Source organism: Olea europaea, unplaced genomic scaffold, assembly GCF_002742605.1.
Source record: "Olea europaea var. sylvestris unplaced genomic scaffold, O_europaea_v1 scaffold492, whole genome shotgun sequence".
NCBI lineage: Eukaryota > Viridiplantae > Streptophyta > Magnoliopsida > Lamiales > Oleaceae > Olea > Olea europaea.
In genome coordinates, this window is record NW_019263235.1 from 274,467 (window position 1) to 302,239 (window position 27,773).

The 27,773-nt window shown below is 35.2% G+C and overlaps 1 pseudogene; it reads right to left on the reverse strand.

The window, feature by feature from the left end:
* Nucleotides 1-3,004: 3,004 nt before the first annotated feature.
* Nucleotides 3,005-26,656, reverse strand: LOC111388425 (annotated as a pseudogene).
* Nucleotides 26,657-27,773: the final 1,117 nt, after the last annotated feature.

Sequence of the window (27,773 nt, forward strand, 5' to 3'; positions counted from 1 at the left end):
TCGATCGAGTAACAGATCATTGCTCACCTATTGCCAAGCTCTCGGTCGAGCGACAAGGTTGCGTGTAAAACTCGATTTCGCGTTTTTAAAGAGTTTTATGTGGCCTAAACTATCTAATTACCTTTAACTATAAATATCCAAAGCCTTGCACGAAATTTGTACGGTTATTCATTGTGTCTCTTCACATTATTCCTTAAAGATTCGAGAACACAATCCATAGGTGAGATCATTCCAAAACATCCACTTCCTAAACATCTTTAGGAAGGTATTTTTTTAATTGAACTTCAGAGGCTACTGAAGATTGAGAGAGGTTGGACTACAAGCGCAGAAAAAGTACAAGAATTGGTTATTCTTGGCGATCCACTTGAAAGAGACAATAGTTGGAGATCGGGAGATTGTGGTTTCAACAGGATCTTGAAGGTTATAAGTAGATCGGGAAGTCTAGTGAAGTTTGCTAGGCAGCATATAATTGTAAGTCCATATTGTCGATAGTGGAGGTAATTGGTTTGGTTCCGAAATTTTTACACAGTTGGATTTCTCCATCAACATATCTGGTCTTATTTATTGTTTTCTTATTACAAACTGTGGCAATTCAACTTATGATAACTGTACTGTTTGATTAACCATCTAGAAACAATTAAAAAGTGACTTATGCTTTTAATTGTGTTAGTTCCGCACGAAAGGTCTAAATATTTGGCTGATTAGAACTTTTAGTTTTCTTCCTTAACAATGTTTAGGGTAATAGAGTGATTTTTCTTCGAATGAGATATGGTTAATTCATAGGTTTGGAGTGATCCAACTAGTTTTGCTATGTTAATGTGATCGAAGTCTTTGCACCGTGACCTTAGGTCTAAACCTTTCAGGTAGAGATCTTATAACTTTTCTAACTATTTTGTCTTTGGAATTTATTCACCCATATTGAAGTTTGAATTAACTATATCATTCAGTTTAACATAAAACTAATTAAAAGATTCATTACCCTCCATTCTGATTTCCCCAAACCTAGGGATCAACATTTTGCTGCTTAGAGTTTTTCACAATCTTAGCAGTTTCACACATAGACACATGTTTAACTCTTGAGGAGAAATAGTCATTAGATGATATGTACACATTTACTATTCTAATTACTCAACTAATTCATCCTTAGTCCAAGTGCAAATCTCGATAGGTATAGCAACACCATTAAATCACAAGAACATTTAATAAGATTATACAAAGCATAAACAATTAATTTTAACGTTTATAAGACTTTACAATGATTGCTACTTATACTAAATTCTTATTTCTTCTATCGAATGTCAATAGAAATCATAAATCTAATCAATTAGTGACCAGTTAATTTAAAAGTATTAAACTTTAACAATATTCGATCAGTCAAATATCTAATATCAAAATATGAAAATTAATAAAAAATTTAAAATATAGGGTTCAATATTGTAGAGCATCTATACAACCAGCTAAGCATCATAATAATAAAAATACTCGAATTGAATCAATACAAGATCATTCCACTTGAACTTTGAGAAGATATAGATAATCTTAAATTCCTATAATGATTCTCGACTTATTTCCTTAATATCTTCTTCTTCAACCAAAGCAAACATCTATGAATTTTTGTATGGAGTCGGTGTTTTATATCAAAAGCTTGTAAAAAAATATGGAATATGTTTTAAGCTTCTTCTTTTGCCCTTCTTTTTGTAAGATATATGAATTTTCTACCCAAAAGCCACTCTAGCTTTCCCGTTGAATAATGAAAGTATGTATTTATATTTCAAGAAATAGGTTAAAATTCTTGTTATATTTTCTTCCTAAAAAGAGGTTGAAGCAAAATAGGAAACAAGATAATTTATATCTCGTATAAATGCTAAGCTTTTAACCTACGTGTGATGGATCTACCTCAGTTGTGATCGTATGCGGTTCACCCTTGCAATAAAAATGGTTTACTCTCTTTCTTCGTTTTCACTTTGAGCCCTAAACTCCTCTTTGGCTCAGCTCAATTCCCATCCTATGTGCAACTTGATCGTTCATCTTTGAATAATCTTTACAGTTAAGTCTTTATCCTCCATAATCATCCTTAATTAATTCAATGCTAGTTTCATATGTTTGAAATTATGTCTCCTAACATTTCAAATGTCAAATTTAGTTCACAAAATTTTTATATTTCCCCTAATTGCTATATTAATTATTCTTTATACTGATAAAATGTAATTAAGTTGAATTTCAATTGCTCCGAATCAAATTCATTTAAGCTCAAAATTGCCTTTTCGCATCAAATGGATTTTAAGTTGGGAATTTTTCTACTCTTAACATATTTACACCTAGTTAGGTAGATATTCTCTCTACTAACCACAATTAATCAAGTTTAAAAGCTCATATAAGTGTGTTATTAATTTGTATTGCTATTTTTCTCCGTTCCACTATGTTACTATATGTAGTAACTCTTGTTGAATGGAAATATCGATTCATTGTACTTAGCTATTTACTACTGCACACATGGTTAATTTCCTCTTTTGTTCAACACCTTGTTTTTCCCTCTCTCTTGCCATTGTCTTATCATATTACGAAGTACAAATCTAAGCAATTTTCATGAAAATATTTATTCCGTTCAAGTGATTCAAAAATTTATCCATCACCCCCATGATCAAAAAATACTTTCTATTTTTTTAGTTTAATTGTTTTCTATAAGAAAGGTTGATAGCAGTTAATTTATTACCATTAAATTTGAACGTAAAGTTGGACAAGAGATTGCAATTGGAAAAGAAACTAAAAGTAAATCTAAAAAAGTAAAACAGCATGTCTCCTTAGTTTCTCAAGGACTATTTTTTAGTCAAACCACCATGTATTTATTAATTGAAAATAAAATACAAGCTTTGATCTAACCTCCAGTCCAGGAAGATGGACTACAAAAATAAAACTATCGTGTTAAAAAGTAAAAGATTTAAATTTTATATCTTATTTGTCATAGTCATACTACTCGTCATCTAGTTACTTGTGGAATGTTTTATTAGTTCATCTGAGGACTATTCATGCTCCAAGCATCTAATTTCTCCATTATGACGGTTTCAGTGCCATTGTTGAATGCATGCAAATGAGCATTCTCATAAATAGCCAGGGTAGGACAAACCCTAGATGTAATGCATGTCTTTCCTCCAGCACCAAAGCTTTCCACCACTGAATGATCAACCTGCAAAATGGCAGCCCTTTTTAACAAAAAATCCTCTGCAAGAAAGAAACAGTAGGGTAAAGTGTAATCAGTTAATCAAAATATTTATAGACATACCAAACTCCTAAGAGAAAGCTTCTTGTCTGTTAGGTCTACATCAACAAATCCTGCAAATGAGGGCCTGTACAATCCTTCCTTTAATGACGAACTGTTGAAAAGATAAAGAAAAATAAAGGTAAGAGAGAACTGCAAGAACGAACTCAAAATACTCCCTTTCATTCCAAATACATTTGAGATTCATCGTTTACCATTCATCTCGCTTCAAATATTCTATGGCAGAGATATATTTCTACCAAATCTAGATTGCAACTACTACTTATTTTTCTTGCTACTGGCAAAGTTTCTAGTACTTGATAGTAGAGTTGCTGTTTGGTAGGAATACTAAGTTTACCCTTTGCTATTTCGAACGTGCAAATATATAAACAAACCTTGAAGCATCAGAGCACATGAGAACGACATGCTTGGAATTAGCTTTGAAAATTCTAAAGAAGACAGGAGTGTATTCTGTTAGATCTTGTGAAGCCAATGACAAGAGCCCAAATGGTCCAACCCCACCTTGAACAGTAGAATCCTTTTGGCTGCAAAGGTTTCATCCCAACTGAAATCATATTTTTCTGCCTTGTCCAAGCTATGGAAAGAGAAGGTTACTTCAACATCAGCCTGCAATCATATACAATCCATGAAGTTTCATTAATTTTGTTGCATAATATTAGAGTGACAGATTAACAAATCTAATTGAATTATTTCAGAGGAAACGTACTTGTGCAGCTGTTATTCCTTTAACTTCGACATGCTCTCCATTCTTGAGCTTTTTTTCGCTCAACTCTACTTTTTTCCTTCTTAGAGTTTCTAATTCTTCGATAGGCCATTTCAGCAATTGCCTTTTATTAGGATCGATCAAAATCGTTTGTGGACTTGTTTAAAAGAATCCATAACATAAAAAATGATTTTAATGCAAAAAATCAGGTATAAATTCCAAAAATAATAATAAATAAATAAAAAAAATAATAAAAGATTTTAATGCAAAGAAACAGGAACTCCGTCTAATTTCATTAAATCAAGTATATTTGATACTTAAAAGTACTAGAAAATAGAATTTTAGTTCATTTTCTTAGTTTTGGCAGAGTTCAACATTAACATGCTAACTACAAAAATTACTTTTAATGACAATTTTTTTTTGCCTTCAAATCTTTTCCAGTGACCCATTTTTGAACCGCGCAATCCAAAATTGACTTTTTATGTCAGCCCTTCTGTTGTTAAAAGTGAAATTACAAGTAGAATATTAACCTACCAGAATTCCAGACCAACCTTTTTCCACATCGTCGAGGGTAGTGTCAGACTCATTAGCCCAAGCCCACATGATCCTTCGTTTCTTGACAGGGTCGAAAAATGATTTCGAGGCATAAAAATTACCATAGTCATACCTTAATCCCCTCAAACCATCAACCATGTTCTTATCAGGAATTTACCTATCCAGTTGAGGGAAATATGTACCAAGTGTACAGTAATCATATCTAGTGCCATCAAGGCTAACCTTCAAAACATGCTTAATATTATTTCCCTCCATTAAAGAGGTATCCAAGCCATTTGTATCATGCAATGATACTGGAAAAAAAAATCAGGGCATTCCCAATTTCCAGTATTGGCAGAAGAATGCAATGGATGTTTAGCCTTTACCCAATTCATGATATCCCTGCTCCTGTGCAAATAAACAATTCCTCTATGCTTTCTCCTACTTCCTGTTGGAAATAAAAAATTATGGGATGAAAGACTAGAGAGAAAAATTCAGAGAATTCTCAAAAATATTTGTATTTTATGGCTTGACTCTATAAAATGTCTCAAACACAAGGCCTTTTATAGATACATTGGATCCCAAATACATTGTATGAACTTAATAGACTAATTAATGACTTTTCCTACATACTATGAATAATAGGATACAAAGAACCATTTGAATATATGATTTAAATAAATGCATGAATATTAAATAAACTAATTCATGTATCAAATTTAATTTTTTTCTTCATTCATGAATCAAGTTTAATTTCCAACACCCCTTCTTAAACTTGATTCCATCTTGATAACTCCAATCCAAGTACGCAATCTTGCAAATGATCATTCTTCAATGGTTTGGTGAAAATGATCATTGGTCTTCACATAAGCAAGCTCAACTTCTTTGTTCTCAATGCACTTTCTAATAAAGTGAAATCTCGTACCTATATGCTTGCTTCGATCATGGAACATAGGATTTTTACCCAAAGCAATAGCAGACTTGTTATCAACATAAATTGGTGCAGCTTCATTTTCAGGCATATGAAGCATCTCTAATAATTTTCGAAGCCAAATGACATGACAAACACACGATGCAGCGAAAAAATATTCAGCTTCACAAGTAGAAAGGGTCACACTGGGATGCTTCTTTGAACACCAAGTGAAAGCTGCGTTACCCATGAAAAATAAAAATCCAGAGGTGCTTTTTCGATCATTAATATCACTAGCCCAATCACTATTACTATAACCATGAAGCTTGAAATTTGTAGAAGAAGAATAAGCTAAGCCATAATCAAGGGTACCTTTAATGTAGCGAAATATCCTTTTAGCAATCTCCAAGTGAGTTAGAGTTGGTGCCTCCATATAATGGCTAACAAGACCAACACCATAAAGAATATCGGGTCTTGTACAAGTCAAATATCTCAAACTTCCAACAAGCTGTCTATAGAGAGATGGATCCACTTTCGTGCTCTCATCATATTTTGACATTTTTGTTCCACACCCAATGGGAGTACTCACCGAATTGCAATTTTGCATTTTGAGTATTTCAAGAACTTTCTTTGCATAAGCTTCTTGAAAAATAAAAATGTCATCTCTATTTTGTTTTACCTCAATTCCGAGGTAGTATGACATGAGTCCAATGTCAGTCATCTCAAATTCTTGAGCTATCATTCTCTTAAATTCATCAAACATGTTTTCATTGTTGCCGGTGAAGATCAAGTCATCAATGTATAAGCACACAATCATAAAACCTCTAAATGCATCCTTTTTAACGTAAAGAACATACTCATGTGGACATTTGATGAATCTATGATATTGAAAATACTTGTCAATCCGGCTATACCATGCTCTAGGCGCTTGCTTCAAGCCATATATCGCATTCTTCAACTTTAAAATTTTATCTTCATGTTCCTTGATAACATAACCCAATGATTGTTGAACGTACACTTCTTCTTCAAGGTATCCATTCAAGAAAGTGGACTTGACGTCCATTTGATAAATTTTCCACTTATTTTGAGCTGCCAAGGAAATGATTAATCGAATGGTTTCCAAGTGAGCAACAGGGGCTGTTGTATAATTTTGTTTCGCAAGTGTACGACCCGTAACAAGTAATAGTGGACCTAAGAGTCCGGTTATCGATCTCACAAAGACTATTTTCTAGCACTTAATTTAATCTTTCTTTAACTACTATTTGACGAATATAAATCAAAGGTTATAAAATCTGGGCTTTAATCTAAATTCTAGAAAATAAATGAATGTTCACACGATTTGTTGGAGAATCAAATAATGAATGGATGTTAGGGTAGAATAACTTCACCAATTGATCACCTTTACATCTCAAATTAAAACTCAATTCTAAAGTAGCGCTCGGTCGAATTCTCCTATTGTATTCAATTTACCCCTCTCGAGTTCTCATTGAGCCTATTTAACTAATTAAATTTCATATCTCTATGCAAATTCAACTTAGTTAAACGAGTTCTATATTTTAGGAATTCAATTATGACCACAATAAATGGTATAGGTATCTCTACTCGTTATACCAATGTATTGAATTTTACTACATGATCTAAATCCTAAACTCATATCTCTATTTGTAAAGAATTCACAAAAATCATCAAATTATTGATCGGATAATTTAATGCATTTAACTCATAGCAAAATCAACACATGGAAGAATTAAAAACTGAAAGTCCTAATAAGAAAATGTAAAAGATCCCAATTGGTTACATTATTCCCCCTAACAATGAATTTAGCTACTCATAATACAAGAAGAAAAGAAGGAATTTCTCTTAGAATACATCACCGAGTTTGAAATAAAGATGTAGAAGAAAAAGTGGAATTCTTGCACCAAGATCTCTTTCCTCTTCCAATGAATGCTTCCAATCTTCAATTCTTGGTGTTAATCTTCTTGAATTTCTCATTTGAATCTCCCTTCTTGTTGTTTTCTCTCCAATATGTCAAGAATGCGTGGCTTGATTCCACAGATTTTTAGTGTGCCGCCCCCCCTAATTTAGGTCTTCAATTGTGTATTTATAGTGTCTTGGAATTTAGGGAACAACAGGTTACTAATTGGGCCGAGAAAATATTATAAAATCAGAATTTCCTTTTCTTTCGGAATGCAGCGCCTGGGCGCTGACTTTCTGCTTGTTTCAGCAAGATGGGCGCCCCGTACGCCCGAAACGACATTTTGCGCGTCCTTTAGTATTTTCAACATAACGTTTTCGTTCAATATCCGATTGAAGCGATTTAAGATGCGTTGGAAAGCTAATTCAAAGGACTACAATTTTCCTTCAGGAATTATTCTCCAATTCGATCGTTTTCTATGTCAAAAATGAGTCTAAATGTGAGACCAAAACTCCGGCGCAAAACTTTTTGGTTGGAAAATGATTTATGATCATATCTTGACTAAATTTGATCCCTTTGACACCTTCCTTCATTTAATTGGCTTCTAGAACTCTCGGATCTTCATTTCAAGTTTCGACACGACTTTTGCTTAATTGCATTTTAATCCTCGAACTTTGGATCTCTTACATTTTGGTCATTTCATCCAATTTCGCTAGCTTTTGCCTATTTCCTTCCTTTAACCTCTTTTAGCTCTTGTTTTCTCCACTTCCATCAATCTACAAAATAACACCAAAATCACTTGTTAGTACTTCTAAAATACTCTCCAAGATAGCAAAATCATGAAATTAATGACATAATATAATGAGTGTAAATCACTCATCAAACACCCCCAAACTTAATCTTTTGCTTGTCCTCAAGCAAACACCAAAACCCGTAAAAATAGTTAATGGACACACAAGCACAACTAAGACAAACAAAATCACTTAAAATAAATTTCGCTAGATAGCTTGCCTTCATGTCTGAGAATTAAAAACATAACTTCGATTCCATGAATCACTTCAAAACTATAATGCAAAAGTTAAATTCTCGCCTATTTAATGCACAACGGGTGTGTGTGTGGAGAGTCAAGTGCAACGCTATACAATAATAAGTTGACCCAATTCCTGACCTTAGAAGTCAAATTTTTCCTTACTTTGCTCGTGGGATTTACACACCCCCAAACTTATTTTCTTTTTTCTTTCCAAGGGTGTAACCTAAGGTTAAATTTTCAATACTAATTTCTTACACCACTCAAGTTTGGTTAGATTTTACTGATTGTAGTTCCACATCTCAACAAATAAGGATTCTCCTTATTTGTGACTGCTTCAACCTTTAGGAATCAACCAAGTTACTTACCCTTTATCAAAGGTCTAATCCTCTAAAACAAGTGTTCGGGGCATAATCAAGGCATTTGATATCTATTTTTTTCTCTTTTTTTTAATTAATTTTTTTTCGTATATATCTTTATTCTTTAATCACTCGTTGTGCGGACGTCTCTCCCTTAAGCTTTCTAAATAGCCCCTGTAGCGAGCTTTAGACCGATGACTCCCAAATCAGATGACTTTAGGGCACCAGGTTTTAAACCCTTACAGGCTTAATCACTCGAGTCATAAGGGCTACGAAAAGACGATTTACAATGAGATTATTAAAGTTGTCCTCATTGGGATCCTTTTTTTCATGCGGTGATTAGTGCAATGCCCCTTATTAAACACCTATCCTCGAAAATCGACCTCAAACTTAAGGTTTTCACCCAATTTTCATCCCATTAATCTCAAACAGTCCGCACAAAATTAACATACACGAAATCCACATTTATCTTCAAGTTTCCCTACAACAGTGCAATCATCCAAACGTCCAAAGTTTGGTTTAAGGGTATTGTGATATTTAATGGTTGTTTGGGTTGAGCATCTAAGTTCTCTATTTCAACCTATAAACGTGAATCAACATACTCATGCACAAAGCTACAATCAACTCACGTGCAAAGAATAATTTTCGTTTCACAAGAATAAGCAAAAATCTAACTCAAACACATAACTCGTCCACAATTCATAAATCAATGCATGTTCTCAATTACACATATCAATACCGACAAGGTTATCTAACACACACAAGCATGCAAAAACACGAAATGAATTTTTTTTCTTTGAATAAAAACACAAACACATAAAACAAGCAAATCACACATAAGCATTCGAGAAACTCAACAATGTAAGCAAATGATGTCACTCCCCCAAACTTAACTGAAACATTATCCTCAATGTTAAATTTAAAGGAAAAGGAGGAGGACTTCCCTGAAATGTCAGTATTGCCTATGATGTTGTGGTGTCTTGGTGTTGCATTTGATTGACTCTTCTTCTACATTTTCCCCCAAACTTGAGATTTGTCCCACTTTCTCCATGTCCATGTTGGTTTGAGTGTTCCACGACTTCATGTTCCTGAAAAATTAAATTTGAAAAATTAAACTCATGGAACAAGGATTACTTAGCTCAAACATCTAATAATCAACTTAATTACTCCAAAACCTATGAGTAGAAGTTGTATAGGTGATGATTCCTAAATAAAATACAAATTAAACTATCTTAGAACTTTGAAAACAAAATAAATAAAATAAAATAAAATGAAAAATTTGGTTGCCTCCTAAGAAGCGCTTCTTTTAAGTCATTAGCTTGACTTGTGTTGCTGATTTATCATGATGGCTTAAACTAAGTTATTCCATCATTGCACTTTTTGCAATTTTCATTGATACAGTCCTTTTTTGCTCTCCAAATTTTGATTTGTCCATTCTTATCTCTACCAAGAAGTTCTCCAAAATTTGTTTTTTTATTCTGACAGCTTCGTTGATCAGGTGGCACTTATTCATCAATTCTATAGCAATCATTTTTATTGGGAGGTTTCTCATATTGGATGTAAATATTGAATATCTCATGCTTTTCCCCCACCCTCAAGATTAGTTCTCCCTTCTCCATGTCAATAAGGGTTCGTCCTGTTGCTAAAAATGGTCGACCCAATATAATTGGAATGTCTCGATCTTCTGGTATGTCCAATACAATGAAATCCACAGGAAATATTATATTTCCTACTTTGACGAGTACATCCTCAACTTTGCCACATGGCCTTGTGATTGTTCTATTAGCGAGTTGTAGCGTTATTGATGTTGAGTTGACTTCACCTAGTCCCAATTTCCTGTAATCAGAATACGATATTAGATTGATACTAGCACCAGTGTCACACAATGCATTAGTTGAAAAGGAATCTCCAATTGAAACTGGTAAAGTAAAACTCCTTGGATCCTTCAATTTAGGGGGCAATTTTCTTTGGACTCTTGCACTACTTTCCTCAGTTAATGCCATAGTTTCAAACTCCGGAAGCTTTCTTTTCTTTGTCAACATCTCTCTCAAAAATTTCTTATAGCTTGGAATTTGTAGTATCACATCTATGAACGGAACATTGATCTGGAGCTTCTTGAGAACATAGAGAAATTTTTCATAATTTGTGTCTTGTTTGTTCTTCTTGAGCTTTTGAGGAAAGGGAATGGGAGGCATGTAAGCTTTGTCTAGACTTGGTGCTTTGGTAGCTGATGTTTCTGTACCTTCTCTATTTTCAGTTGTATTTGGTGCAGATTTTTCTACCCTTGTAACTTTATCAATCACTTCTTGGTCATCTTTTCTTTTGGGTCTCTTTGTAGTGATCTCTGGTGATTGTACCTCGCTCTTTATATTTATGGCATGAATATTTTGCTCCATCGACTTCTTTCGAAGTTTTTGGGAAAATAGAAGTGGAGGTACATATGCTTTAACTTTTACGGGGGCCCTAGGTGGATCATTCTCCACTACTTCAATTACCATCAACTGTTCCTTAGGATTTATCATTGTATTGCCTGGCAATGTCCCTTGTGGACGTTCTGCAAGTTGTTGTGCTATCTGACCAATTTGTGTCTCCATTTTTTTGATGGATGCCTGCTAATTTTGAAAGTTCGTGTCAATTTGTTGGAACACCTTGTCCGTCTTCTGCACATATTGTTGAATCATCTTCCCCAAAACTTGGTCTTCTTTCTTGTTGGAAATTGTTACCATATGAGTTGAAATTACGGGAGCTATTTTGAATAAAGTTTACTTTTTCCTCTGAAGAAGTGAGCATCATGCAGTTCTCTGTAGCATGATTTCTCCCACAATTCTCACATGCTGAACTTGTCATCATTGTATTTGCTCCATGTGTTTGCAATTTTACAAGTAACTCTACCTGTTTTGTTAAAGCTGCTATCTGTGCGTTGGTAGATGTTGTGCTGTCTAATTCATACATTCCTCCTGCCTTTGGTGGTACCACTCTTTCTGATAAGAACATTGAATGTGTGGTGGCAATTAACTCAAATAGGTCCATGGTTTGTTGCACTGATTTCCCTATGTTTGATCCACTAGCAGAGGCATCAACTTGAGATTTTGACAATGGAGTAAGTCCGATGTAGAAGTACTACACTTGGTTTCCTTGAGTGATTCCATGGTTTGGACATTTTCTCATCAGCTCATTAAATCTATTCCATGCCTCGTGATAGCTTTCTCCCTCTTTCTGTTGAAAAGTTTGAATTTCCAATCTGATTTTAGCTACTCTGGCTGGTGGGAAGAATTTGTTGCAGAATTTCCTGATCAGTTCTTCCCATCTAGTAATGCTGGCATGAGGCTCCACATCTAACCATTCCAATGCAGCATCTCTCAATGTAAATGGAAATAGTCGTAATTTAATAGCATCTTCATTGACCCCTGGAGCATGGAAGTTCTAACAATTATTGAGAAATCTGGAGATATGCGTGTTCAGATTTTCCTGAGGTAGCCCATAGAATTGCAGAGTGTTGCTCATCAAGTTAATCCAATCTGGCCTGGTCTGAAAGTTATTCACCCCAAAATTTGGATACACAATACTGGAGCGCATGGGTGCTGCTATAGGTGTCAGGAACATTGATACTGGCAAATCGCCTTCATTTATTTCCCTTCGCTCATGCTGCTGTTTCGGTGGTGCCACTCTTGCGGCCATTTGTCCAATCGGCTGAATAGGGATATGGATTTGTTGATTGTCAGCCATTTGATATTGCTGTTTTTGTTTGTGTTCCTTGCGTCTTTGTTTGAAGGTACGTTCTATCTTCGAATCAAACGGTTCAAGATCGTCGCCTTGGGCACGGAGTATACAACGAACACAATTTTCTATAAATAAAGAAAAATAAAAAAATCAAATAACAGTCAAAATAAAAAATAAATTAAGACTAAAAGAAAATAGTCCCCTGCAACGGCGTCAAAAACTTATTGTATAATTTTGTTTCGCAAGTGTACGACCCGTAACAAGTAATAGTGGACCTAAGAGTCCGGTTATCGATCCCACAAGGACTATTTTCTAGCACTTAATTTAATCTTTCTTTAACTACTATTTGACGAATATAAATCAAAGGTTATAAAATCTGGGCTTTAATCTAAATTCTAGAAAATAAATGAATGTTCACACGATTTGTTGGAGAATCAAATAATGAATGGATGTTAGGGTAGAATAACTTCACCAATTGATCACCTTTACATCTCAAATTAAAACTCAATTCTAATGTAGTGCTCGGTCGAATTCTCCTATTGTATTCAATTTACCCTTCTCGAGTTCTCATTGAGCCTATTTAACTAATTAAATTTCATATCTCTATGCAAATTCAACTTAGTTAAACGAGTTCTATATTTTAGGAATTCAATTATGACCACAATAAATGGTATAGGTATCTCTACTCGTTATACCAATGTATTGAATTTTACTACATGGTCTAAATCCTAAACTCATATTTCTATTTGTAAAGAATTCACAAAAATCATCAAATTATTGATCGGATAATTTAATGCATTCAACTCAAGCAAAATCAACACATGAAAGAATTAAAAACTGAAAGTCTTAATAAGAAAATGTAAAAGATCCCAATTGGTTACATTATTCCCCCTAACAATGAATTTAGCTACTCATAATACAAGAAGAAAAGAAGGAATTTCTCTTAGAATACATCACCGAGTTTGAAATAAAGATGTAGAAGAAAAAGTGAAATTCTTGCATCAAGATCTCCTTCCTCTTCCAATGAATGCTTCCAATCTTCAATTCTTGGTGTTAATCTTCTTGAATTTCTCCTTTGAATCTCCCTTCTTGTTGTTTTCTGTAATACACCGAATTTTGTGCTCATTTAATTTTTAGAATAGCAATTTAACTTTTCAAAATTTAGTATGGCCAAAAAAATTATTTATGGTTGCCAAATTTTGCATTGGTTGATTTATTAAAAGTTTTTCCAAATAATTTATTAATTAGGGGTTTAGGATAAATGTCCATTTTACACCTAATTACTAAAGTTAAACATTGTTTCTCCAACTTGGCCGAAAATTGATGAAACATATATGCATGAGGTGTTTTAATTTAAGCATGAGGTGGCTAACTAATGCATGAGGTGTTTTGGATTTAAGAAAATGAAACCATGCAACCTACACATGTTGAATTTCTTAAAGAGTCAACCAAAATTAATCATTTTTCTCACCTATAAATAGATATGTTGCTGCCCTTTATTTCTCTTACATGAAAAACAACTTATCACTTGTTTAAAAAAGGGCAGAAAACGTGAGGGAAGAAGAGGACTAGCCTAGCATTTCTCAATTTATTTTCAACCGAGATTTCTTCAAGTTTTATTGTAAGATACTTTCTATGCTTAAGTGGTATGATTTCATGGTAATATTTATGCTTAAGCTATGCATGAAAAACCATAATATGAATGTGGTGGACAAGTCCACAAAGTTAGATATCTATTTATGCCTTAGGACAAGTCCGAAGGGTACCGGCAAGCCGGAATGTGCAAGTATGTGTTTGATTGCATTCTTTTGTGTAGTATTAACATGATAAAATCCAAGCATGGTATCTTACTGAGTATTCTTTATAGTGTTCTATGCTAAATCCTCAGATTCATAATTGTGGAGTTGGTGGAAGTCAGTCGGCAAAATCGATGATGGATCAAGGACAAAATTATTTTACATCGAAGTTTCTGTTTTGTATGTTTTGTTTGACTGCTTTCCATATGTTTTGCTTTTGTTATTATATAAAAACATGTATAAGACATGATGTAATATGATACCGGAAGTAAATTATGTAATTATATCTATCATGTTATGTTAAGAGACGTTTTTTTATTTTTACTTTCCCTTGCAAATGATGAAAAGGCAGAAATGGGACAGTTTTTGGGTCAACTTCAACACATTATTTTTGACTCCATAAACATCCATTTGAGACTCTGAAAATATTACTGTGTTCCTCATTGACCTGTCTTAATATGGACACAAGAATCACTCAATTTGGATATCTGTAGCCTGGGATATGAATTTTTAAACGTTGAAGGGTCAAATCTGAAATTTCTGTACAATACCTCACTGTTTTCAGTAAAACGCCCATATTATATGATCTTGGAAATTTTTTATATTTTAACCTAGAAAACTACTTGAAAATATCTTTCTAATGTCATAAATTTCATAGAAAATGGAGTTGGGATAAATTTTATAAAAATAGTCGAACTTGCTGCCCTAACTAACCCTGGCAGTACAGAGTCCGTATATGTAAAGTATAATTTCTTGTCGATATGCGCTTCTGCGGGCCATTAAAATTTATGAGAGACATTTTACCAAGTTGAAAATAAGTTTTTAACATGTAATACTTCTATTTAAGAGTATTTACATGTGCCAAAGGCAGAAACTATTATGTTTAGTACGTGACACTCGAAACTTAAGTTCGGGGTGTCACAGCGTGGTATCAGAGCAGTTATATTTTTCTGTAGACTTTTTTTTAAAGAAAGTTACTGTCCTTCATCATCGAGCAAGCTAGCAACTGACTTTCAACCGACGATCAGGGTAAAAACTTTTTTTTAAAGTTTATGAGTTTTCTTATGCAATGAACTGCTATATCTATGGCTGGATATAGGAATATTTTGAATCAAGTCATGGTTGAGATTATGAAGTCATAAACACTTATATCTAAATATTTATTAGAGCCTTGTAGAGTAACATAATCAATTTTTGTCCTAATTATGGCACGAACAGTAAGAACCCCCATAAGGACAGAAGTTTGTGGTTTTGCGAAGAAGCGGGACATATTATTGGCATTTTATTATAATTATTGTATACATCCGCTCCATAGCCTCGAACAACATCTTGATCTGCTAGACTGTATTATTGAGATGTTATGGGAGATACATCATAGCTTAAGGGATAAGGTAAAGATATGGAGGTTATATGAAACTGTTCCAAAACCTTGGGCCTCAGTCATAAATGAGATTGTGCTATGGTCTGAAGATGATCTTTCATATGAGGACCTTACATATTTGCTTCGAGAAAGTTATGAAACTAGCCGCGATTTACAGTGAAACTTTGAGAAGACTATAAACTTATCCATGAATACTAGTTTACGAGCTACCAATTCTAGGCTAGATAAGGGACCGTTGGCTAAGTGCTTTTCGAGAGTTCTAGATGAAAGTTTTCCCATACCATTACCAGATAATTCGGACCAAAGCATGTTAGAGGAAGACCCAGAGGAAGACCCTGATGAAGACCCCGATGAGGATCCAGAAGAAATAGAAGATTAGACACCATCTTATCTAGCTATCTTTATTTTTTGGAATAGAATAGGATGTAATACGTACATCTACTTTTGAATGTATGTACCGTACCTCAATATGACTTTTGTTTGTGAAAAATAATAATGTATATTTATGAAGGAAAGTTGCCTTGGCCTTTGGATTTTTTTCTAAAGTTAGTATTACGTTCTGAAGTAACTCTAACTGGATGAATATTTTTCATTCAAAGGAAATGCCTCTAAAGCGCAACCACGACAGTGCACCAAATTCCAATATGAACTTAGGTGGCGGCAATGCTAATGCTAGTTCTAGTGGTGACGAAGTTAATGTAGCAAACTTTGCACTAGAACTGCTTGTCGTAATGCGGGAGTTGGGACAACAACAACAGGCACCACCTTTGACTGGGCAACGAACCCTAAATCAACAAGTACTAGTTGATCATCAGGATCCCAACCAACTAGCTATTCAACCTCAAATAGTACCTAACTCGAGGGATCGAACTGCAATGATAGAGCAGTTTCGTAAAATGAACCCTCCATCGTTCGAAGGAAATATGGATCCCTTAGCAGTTGAGGATTGGTTACGAGAACTAGAACGTATCTTTAAATTTATAAGATGTGAAGATGCTGAAAGGGTAACATTTTCAGTGTTTATGTTATAGAAGGGGGCTAGCCATTGGTGGGACATGACTACCAGGTCATTAACACCTGCTGAAGGACAGGCTATAACTTGGGTGAGGTTTAAGGAACTCGTAGAAGAAAAATTCTTCCCGACAGCTGTGAAAGATCAAAAGGAGATGAAGTTCCTCATACTCCAATAGGGAACCATGGCTCTCGTGGATTATGAATGCAAATTTGAGGAATTATCAAGGTTTGCTCCACATCTAGTGGATGTGGAGGAAAAGTGGGCTAGAAGATTTGAACGTGGGCTTCAACCGTATATTTGTGACATAGTGTCAGTTCTTGAGCTGAGCACTTATCGAGAAGTCCTGAAGCGAGCCCAGACTATTTCTTATCAAAGAACTCAAAACGTTGAAAATTCTTACCAAGTTCAAAATTTCTCAGGTAAGAGGAAGTGGAACTTTAATAGACAGAATAACGGTAAAGTAAAAGGGACTAATGCACCAAAGAAAGGAAAGACGAAGATAGTAGGAGTTAGTGGTGATAAGCGTTGTCCTAAGTGCGATATACCTCATAAAGGAGAATGTCTATTAGGAAAAAATGTTTGTTTCAAGTGTGAAAATTAGGACATTTCGCTAAAGAATGCCCCCAGAATTAGACACAGAAGGCTGGAGATGACAAGAAAGGAAAAGCAAGAGTTTTCTCCTTATCCAGGCAAGAAGCAGAACGAGACCCTAATGTCCTCGCAGGTATCATCTCTGTTTCCAATATGCCTGCATTTGTACTTATAGATTTTGGAGCTACACATTCGTTCATTTCTTCTTCGTTTGTTGCAAAGTCTAAAGTGGAATGTGAATTCCTTCCGTATACTTTAGAAATATCTCTTCCATCTAGAAAGATACTTGTCGCCAACCAAATAGCTAGAGATCTTCGGATGGAAATTGATGGTAGAGATATAACAGTAGATCTAATTCCATTAACGATAAAAGACTTTGATGTTATCCTTGGTATGGACTGGTTGTCTAAAAACTATGCAACTATTCATTGTACCGAGAGAATGGTGGTTTTTCGAAGGCCGGGCGAGGAAGAGTTTCGTTTTGTGGGAACTGAGGCAAATACCTCGTCTCGTATGATGTCAACAACTCAGGTTGAAAGGACGCCGAGAAAGGAATTAGGTCAAAGATTTCTAGTGTCGATGACCAATATTGAACAAGATAAGTTGTCAGTTGAGGATGTTCAAATAGTTCGGCACTATAAAGATGTTTTTCCAGAAGACCTTCTAGGTGTACCACCAGACAGGCAAGTAGAGTTTACCATCGATTTGGTACCAGGAGCAACACCTATTTCAAAGGCTCCATATCGTATGGCACCGTTGGAACTGCAAGAGTTGAAGGTACAGTTGAAGGAGCTTCTTGATAAGGGTTTCATTAGACCAAGTGTATCACCTTGGGGTACACCTGTACTATTTGTGAAGAAGAAGGATGGAACTATGAGGCTGTGCATTGACTATCGAGAATTGAATCGCCTCACTATCAAAAACAAATATCCACTTCCAAGAATAGAAGATTTGTTTGACCAGCTTAAGGGGGCTACAGTATTTTCAAAGATCGATCTAAGATCAGGATATCACCAATTGAAAATTAAGTCAGATAATATCCCTAAGACGGCTTTTAGGACGCGTTATGGTCATTATGAATTTTTGGTGATGCCTTTTGGATTAACTAATGCCCCGACAGTATTTATGGATCTAATGAACAGAGTATTCCATGAATACTTAGACCAATTTGTTATAGTTTTCATTGATGACATCTTAATCTATTCGAAGAGTAATGAGGAACACGAGAAACATCTCACGATTGTCTTGGAAACTCTAAGAAAAGAGAAGCTTTATGCCAAATTCAAGAAATGTGAATTCTAGTTGGATAAAATAGGTTTTCTGGAGCACGTAATCATAGCACAAGGAATTGAAGTAGACCCAACTAAAGTGGAAGCAGTAAATAATTGGGTAAGACCAACCATTGTTAGAGAAATACGTAGCTTCTTGGAATTGGCTGGTTACTATAGAAGATTTATCGAGGGATTTTCTAAAATAGCAGGACCATTGACCCAGTTGACTCAAAAAGGGATAAAATTTCAATGGACAGAGAAATGTGAACAGAGCTTCCAAGAGCTGAAACGAAGATTAGTCACAACTCCAGCATTAACAATACCTGACAGACCAGAAGGATTTGTTACATACAGTGATCCTTTCTGATGCAGAAAGGAAAGGTGATAGCCTACGCTTCTAGACAATTGAAACAATATGAACAAAACTACCCAACCCATGATCTAGAATTGGCTGCGGTAGTTCATGCCCTCAAGATATGGTATCATTACTTATATGGAAATAAGTGTGACATTTATACTGATCATAAGAGTTTGAAGTACTTTTTCACCCAAAAGGAATTAAATATGGGGCAGAGGAGATGGCTAGAGCTAGTAAAGGATTATGATTGCACTATCCTTTACCATCTTAGTAAAGCTAATGTAGTAGCAGATGCTCTTAGCAAAAAGGCAGTTGGACAATTAGCATTACTAATCACTATGCAGGACCAATTGTTAAAGGATTTCGAAAACTTACATCCAGAAGTAATTGTTCCACCAACCCAAACTATCACCAGGATAGCGGCTCTAACGATTCGACCAACACTTAGAGATTGAATAAGAGTAGCACAGGATGGTGACTCTTTCCTGCAAAAGATCAAATCCGAAGTTGGTACTAGCAAGCGAAAGGATTTTGGATTAGGTAGTGATAAAGCCTTGCTCTTTAAAGGAAGGTTGTGTGTGCCGAAAGATGAGGGATTAAGGAAATAAATTCTTGAAGAAGCACACTCAACTCCATGTACTGCCCATCTAGGAGGTACAAAAATGTATCGTGATTTAAGGAGTATGTTTTGGTGGAGAAATATGAAACGGTGCATAGGCCTTTTTGTCAGGAGGTGCATGACTTGTCAACAAGTGAAAGCTGAACATCAAAGGTCATCTGGGTTGTTGGAACCATTAACAATTCCACAATGGAAATGGGAGCATATAACTATGGATTTTGTTATGGGTTTTCCAAAATCAGCTAAGGAAAATGATGCTATATGGGTTATAGTGGATTGGTTAACAAAGTCAGCTCATTTTCTACCTGTAAGAATGAATTTTAGTATGGATCAATACGCGCAATTGTACATCAAAGAGGTCATCCGTTTGCATGGAATCCCAGCCTCAATTGTATCAGATAGAGATCCAAGATTTACCTCAAAATTTTGGAAAAGTTTGAAAGGAGCCATGGGAACTAAGTTAAACTTCAGCACAGCTTTTCATCCTCAAACTGATGGACAATCGGAGAGGACTATACAGACTCTGGAGGATATGCTGCGTGCCTACGTCCTTGATTTAGGAGGCAGTTGGGAAAGTTATGTACCACTGGTAGAATTTGCCTATAATAATAGCTATCAAGCTACGATAAAGATGACACCTTACGAAACTCTTTATGACAGAAGATGTAGAGCTCCCCTTTATTGGGATGAAGTAGGTGAACGAAGAGTTTTAGGGCCCGAAATAATTGAGGAAACTAGTCGAGTGGTTGATAAAATAAGAGTTAGAATCAAGGCAGCCCAGGACCGACAAAAAATTTATGCCGATAAAAGGAGAAAAAATTTGGCATTTAATGTTGGTGATAAAGTTTTCTTAAAAGTGGCACCGATGAAGGGAGTTCTTCACTTTGGAAAGAAGGGAAAACTTCGACTAAGATTCGTAGGTCCTTTTGAAATTTTGCAGAAAGTTGGAAATGTAGCCTATCAAATCGCTCTACCACCAGATTTGTCAGCAATTCATGATGTGTTCCACGTGTCAATGTTTCGACAATATGTGCCAGATCAAAGTCATGTGGTTAGTTATCAACCATTGGATATCAAACGAAACATGACTTATGAGGAAAAACCAGTAGCAATATTGGATCGCAGAATCCAACAACTGAGGACAAAGGAATTCCGTTAGTGAGAGTTCAATAGAGGAACCATAATGTCGAAGAGTTAACTTGGGAAAGAGAAGAGGAAATCAAGATCAAGTATCCAGAACTTTTCAACTAAGTTCAAGGTAATTTCGAGGACGAAATTTTTTAAGGGAAGAAGGATGTAATACTCCGAATTTTGTGCTCATTTAATTCTTAGAATAGCAATTTAACTTTTCAAAATTTAGTATGGCCAAAAAAATTATTTATGATTGCCAAATTTTACATTGGTTGATTTATTAAAAGTTTTTCCAAATAACTTGTTAATTAGGGGTTTGGGATAAATGTCCATTTTACACCTAATTACTAAAGTTAAATATTGTTTCTCCAACTTGGCCGAAAATTGATGAAACATATATGCATGAGGTGTTTTAATTTAAGCATGAGGTGGCTAACTAATGCATGAGGTGTTCTGGATTTAAGAAAATGAAACCATGCAGCCTACACATGTTGAATTTCTTGAAGAGTCACCCAAAATTAATCATTTTTCTCATCTATAAATAGATGTGTTGCTGCCCTTTATTTCTCTTGCATGAAAAACAACTTATCACTTGTTTAAAAAAGGGCAGAAAACGTGCGGGAAGAAGAAGACCAGCCTAGCATTTCTCAATTTATTTTCAACCGAGATTTCTTCAAGTTTTATTGTAAGATACTTTCTATGCTTAAGTGGTATGATTTCATGGTAATATTTATGCTTAAGCTATGCATGAAAAACCATAATATGAATGTGGTGGACAAGTCCACAAAGTTAGATATCTATTTATGCCTTAGGACAAGTCCGAAGGGTACCGGCAAGCCGGAATGTGCAAGTATGTGTTTGATTGCATTCTTTTGTGTAGTATTAACATGATAAAATCCAAGTATGGTATCTTACTGAGTATTCTTTATAGTGTTCTATGCTAAATTCTCATATTCATAATTGTGGAGTTGGTGGAAGTCAGTCGGCAAAATCGATGATGGATCAAGGACAAAATTATTTTACATCGAAGTTTCTGTTTTGTATGTTTTGTTTGACTGCTTTCCATATGTTTTGCTTTTGTTATTATATAAAAACATGTATAAGACATGATGTAATATGATACTGGAAGTAAATTATGTAATTATATCTATCATGTTATGTTAAGAGACATTTTTTTATTTTTACTTTCCCTTGCAAATGATAAAAAGGCAAAAATGGGACAGTTTTTGGGTCAACTTCAACACATTATTTTTGACTCCATAAACGTCCATTTGAGACTTTGAAAACATTACTGTTTTCCTCATTGAGTTTTCTTAATATGGGCACAAGAGTCACTCAATTTGGATATCTGTAGCCTGATATATGAATTTTGAAACGTTGAAGGGTCAAATCTGAAATTTTTGTGCAATACCTCACTGTTTTCAGTAAAACGCCCATATTATATGATCTTGGAAATTTTTTATATTTTAACCTAGAAAACTACTTGAAAATATCTTTCTGATGTCATAAATCTCAAAGAAAACGGAGTTGGGACGAGTTTTATAAAAATAGTCGAACTTGCTACCCCAACTAACCGTGGCAGTGCAGAGTCCGTATATGTAAAGTATAATTTCTTGTCGATATACGCTTCTGCGGGCCATTAAAATTTATGAGAGACATTTTACCAAGTTGAAAATAAGTTTCTAACATGTAATACTTCTATTGAAGAGTATTTACACGTGCCAAAGGCAGAAGCTATTATGTTTAGTACGTGACACTCGAAACTTAAGTTCGGGGCGTCACATTTTCTCTCCAATATGTCAAGAACGCGTGGCTTGATTCCACAGATTTTTAGTGTGCGGCTCCCCCCTAATTTAGGTCTTCAATTGTGTATTTATAGTGTCTTGGAATTTAGGGAACAACAGGTTACTAATTGGGCTGAAAAAATATTATAAAATCAGAAGTTCCTTTTGTTTCGGAATGCAGCGCCTGGGCGCTGTGTTAGTGGCACCTGGGTGCTGACTTTCTGCTTGTTTCAGCAAGATGGGCGCCCCGTACGCTCGAAACGGCATTCTGAACGTCCTTCAGTATTGTCAGCATAACGTTCTTGTTCGAGATCCAATTGAAGTGATTCAAGATGCGTTCGAAAGCTAATTCAAAGGACTACAATTTTGCATCAGGAATAATTCTCCAATTCAATCGTTTTCTATGTCAAAAATGAGTCTAAATGTGAGACCAAAATTCCAGCGCAAAACTTTTTGGTTGGAAAATGATTTATGATCATATCTTGACTAAATCTGATCCCTTTGACACCTTCCTCCATCCAATTGGCTTCTAGAACTCTTGGATCTTCATTTCAAGTTTCGACACGACTTTTGATTAATTGCATTTTAATCCTCGAACTTTGGATCTCTTACGTTTTGGTCATTTCATCCAATTTCGCTAGCTTTTGCCTATTTCCTTCCTTTGACCTCTTTTAGCTCTTGTTTTCTCCACTTCCATCAATTTATAAAACAACACCAAAATCACTTGTTAGCACTTCTAAAATACTCTCCAAGATAGCAAAATCATGAAATTAATGGCATAATATAATGAGTGTAAATCACTCATCAGGGGCAAAGACCTCTTCATAGTCAATGCCATGCTTTTGGCTATAGCCTTTGGCAATAAGTCTTGCCTTGTATTTCTCCACTTCTCCTCGAGTATTTTTCTTTACTTTGCACACCCATTTCACGTCAATTGCTTTTTGCCCTTCAGGAAGAAAGGCTAGCTCCCATGTATTGTTCTTTTTTATTGCTCAGATTTTCTCATCCATTGCATGCCTCCATTTCTTATCTTCCATTGCCTCTTCAAAGTTCAATGGCTCGGTGTTAGCGAAGAGATAAAACAAAGATGAATTATCAACAATTTCAGTTTCTTCGTAAATTTTTGCAAGATTTCTGATACGACTCGGTCTTTCGGAGGGACTATCATGAGGAGATTGAGGACCAGGAGTAGGACAATATGGTGGAGTGGCATCTTCACTTGCGTTTTGGCTAGAGTCTCCTTCTTGGAAAGGAAAAATCACGTATTCTTCATTTTTCGGAACATTCCAATCCTACGAACTTTCTTTGTCGAATTTCGCATCTCTACTAATAACAATTTTTCCATTGCAAGGATTATAAAACTTGTAGCCTTTAGAGTTTGCATCATAATCGATGAAAACAAACTTCTCATTTTTCTCATCAAGTTTTAATCTCTTCTCATCTGGCACATGAATATATGCTATCCTACCAAAAACACTTAAATGAGAAACACTAGGTTCTTACCATTCCAAGCTTCTTGTGGAGTCATGTTTTGAACACTCCTTGACAGGGAAAGATTAGAGAAATACACGGCACATGTAACAGCCTCGGCCCAAAACTCCTTCTCCATACTTTTGCTCTTAAGCATACTACGAACCATGTTGAGGATGGTTCTATTTTTCCGCTCCACAACACCATTTTGTTGAGGTGATCTTGGAACTGTAAGGAAATGTCAAATTCCATTGGTATCACAAAAATTGTTAAACTCCTTGGAAGTGAATTCTCCACCTCGATCTGTCCTTAATGCTTTGATTGAGTTGCTACTCTCATTTTCAACAAGGGCTTTGAATTTTTTCAATGCTCCAAAAACTTCATCTTTTGTCTTCAATAAATAAACCCAGGTCTTATGAGAAAAATCATCAATAAACAGTAAGAAATAATTTGCTTTACCATGAGAAGGTGCTTTGATTGGCCTGCACACATCCACATGAACAAGTTGGAGTGGCTTTGTTGCTCTTGAGGTGAATTCCTTTTGAAAACTTCTTTTAGTTTGCTTGCCAATGAGGCATCCTTCACAAAGTTGATTGGGATGATTAATATTTTGCAACCCATTCACCATTTCTTCATTCATCAAGGTTTTCAAGCCATCAAAATTCAAATAACCAAATCTTAAGTGCCAAAGCCAAGAATTATCTTCAACACAAGCTTTTAGACACCTTGGATGGTCAACATTAATATTGAGTAAAAACATTCTATTCTTCTTCATCGGCACCTTTGCAATCAGTTTATGAGAAACATCTCTCAAAGCAAAGCAACGATTCTTCAAGTGAATGTCATAGCCATTTTCAAGTAATTGTCCCAGACTTAAAATATTAGATTTCAAGATAGGTACATAATAAACTTGAGAAATCAAAAGATGACTAACATGTTTAGCACGAATAAGAATATCACCTTTGCCTTTTATTGGAACTTTAGTTTCATCTCCAAAAACAATGTTGCCTTTTACCGACTCATTTATTGTTAGAAAAACTCCTTGTTGCCACTCATGTGATTGGCGGCACTGGTGTCAAGGTACCACGATTGTTTATCCTTTTCTTCTTTGGTTGCCAACAACAATAACAATTCTTCATCTTCCTTTGCTTCAACATAATTCACTCTCTCTTCATTATTGGTATTGTCACTCCTACATTCGGAGGCATAGTGACCATATTTATGACAAGTGTAACATTGAACATTGGACTTATCATATCTTCTCCGCCACCTCTCTTGGAGCCATAGTTCCAACGCCCTCGTCCTCTCAAGTAATTGCTTGACTCTTCATTATTCAAATTTTGTTTTCCATCATTTCTTTCATTACCACGACCATAATTTCCTTCGCGACCACGACCGTGACCACAACCTCGACCGTGAATTTGACCTCTTCCTTGAAATCGTCCTTGCTCTTTCTGTTGACCTCCCAAGGAGACATTCGTTTGGAGAACTTGAGCCACCGGTTCTCCTTTCTTCTTCAATCTTTTTCAAATGCTTGCAAGGACCCCATGAGTTGATCAAGGGTCATGGTATCCAAGTCATTAGACTCTTCAATGACAATACTAAGAAACTCAAGTTTTGAGTCAAGCGATCTAAGAATTTTCTCGATGACACGACTTTCTTCAATATTCTCCCCATAACGCTTCATATGATTGACAATGGAGGACAATCTAGTGAAATAGTCAAAGACAGATTTAGACTCTTTGATGTGCAGAGATTCAAACTCTCTACGAAGGATTGAAGGCGCACCTTCTTCACTTTTTCAATTCCCTTGAAATTGTTCTCGAGAATCTCCCAAGCTTTTTTAGCTTTTGTTGAGGATGCAACTTTCTCGAACATGGCTTCATCTAAGCCCATGTGAATAACAGAGAGAGCGTGTTGATCTAACTTGCGTTACTTTTGCAAGGCATTCCTTTGAGCTTGACTTAAAGCTCCTTCATTCTCTGGTTCATCATAGCCCTTCTCTATAACTTTCTATACCTCTTGTGAGCCGAGCAACGCCTTCATGCGTATGCTCCAATTTCCATGATTTTCCTTTGTTAGTTTGGGACAACAAAAGGAAATGAACTATTCATCTTTTAAATGGCTCTGATACCACTTTGTTGGAAATAAAAAATTATGGGATGAAAGACTAGCGAGAAAAATTTAGAGAATTCTAAAAAATATTTGTATTCTATGGCTTGGATCTATAAAATGTCTCAAACACAAGGTCTTTTATAGGTACAATGGATCCCAAATACATTGTATGAACTTAATAGACTAATTAATGACTTTTCCTACATACTATGAATAATAGGATACAAAGAACCATTTGGATACATGATTTAAATAAATGCATGAATATTAAATAAACTAATTCATGTATCAAATTTAATTTTTTTCATCATTCATGAATCAAGTTTAATTTCCAATACTTCCCACCAATATTTTCCAGAGCCCATCATGGCCCAATTGTTGGGTCACGGAATGCAGTCGTGTTCATAGACTCGGTCACAACTATTAACGGGTTGTTATCTGGCTCGATCCACTTTCGGAGGTATGGATTAGAATAGTCTGCTGGAACTGCATAGTTCTGGACCTCTGTGATATTTTCATCTACAACTCCAGTGTATAGAATAATAGGTTTGTTGCCTGGGAGGATAGTGGCTGATCCAGACCAACAGCCACATTTATCAAATATCTTTGATGGGAAAATTGTAGGCTCTAATTTTTTTCCAGTTAATCAAGTCTTTTGATATCGACTGACCCCAATTCATTGTAATATATAGGTCCTGTTAACAATATGGTTAAGTATTAATCGGCGTCATGTATAATAGTTATCTGCACTATTTTAAACAAAGGTTAAAAGCAAAACTGAAGTGCATTCCTTACCATTTGGATCTGTCGTAGCATTTCCCATAGGGACATGCGGAAAGAAAGAAATGAATTCATTAGTAAAAAGAAGTTAATAACACTACAAATCAAAAAATTTTAGATGGCATTATCTATTGCGTTATTATCTGAGTATTCCTAATTTAATTATTTTTAATATATTATTAATTCATAATAGCATTTTTTTATTAAATATTGAGTTCATAAACATAATAAATTTTTATATAATGTTTCTACAACATTTCTTGTCCTACTTTTTCCCCGAAACAGCATTTTCATGAGTTATTTCATATAATGATGCGAATTTCTGTCTCCCTTTCCATCAACAAAAATTAGTAGATAATGAGAAGATCCACTTTAGGGAAGCATAACATAAACAAAGATATCTACTCTCCACATACTGTCTGTAAATGAACAAGGAAGTGTTTACAAAATGATCAATGCCATTCGTAAAATAATTTTTGACAGCATTGTTGACAATATTGTATGTCTCAAAAATAAGTTGGTTGGAAAGATAAATTGTTTTTAAATTATTTAATGAGAACGCGCCATGTGTCATGTTGTCAACAATGTTGTTAAAGAGATTGTACACCAAGCATGATTGCCAATTCTGTATACTCGCTTCACATTTACTGCAGATAAGGATTGTAGACTCATGTACACTTTATGGGATGCTTCGGCACCATAGCTGTGTTGGAAAAAATTGAGTGAGTAGCTCACTTTTGACACAATTTTCGATGGGACCCGTTGGTCCAATGTGAAATATCAAAGTTGATACGTGTTCTCCTCTGCGAGAACATCGATTTCATGTATTTATTTGCCAAAAATGAAGCTCGGGCGAATTAGAAATTCGAGCTCAAAGTTGGTCATTGAAAGTTAGTTTTGTGGGAAAAAATGCATTTATCCCACATAGGAAAATCAAGGAAACTTAAACCACTTTATATATGGCTATGCTTTGGAGATGAGTAATCATGAGTAGCATAGAGGCTCTCTCCACGTGCG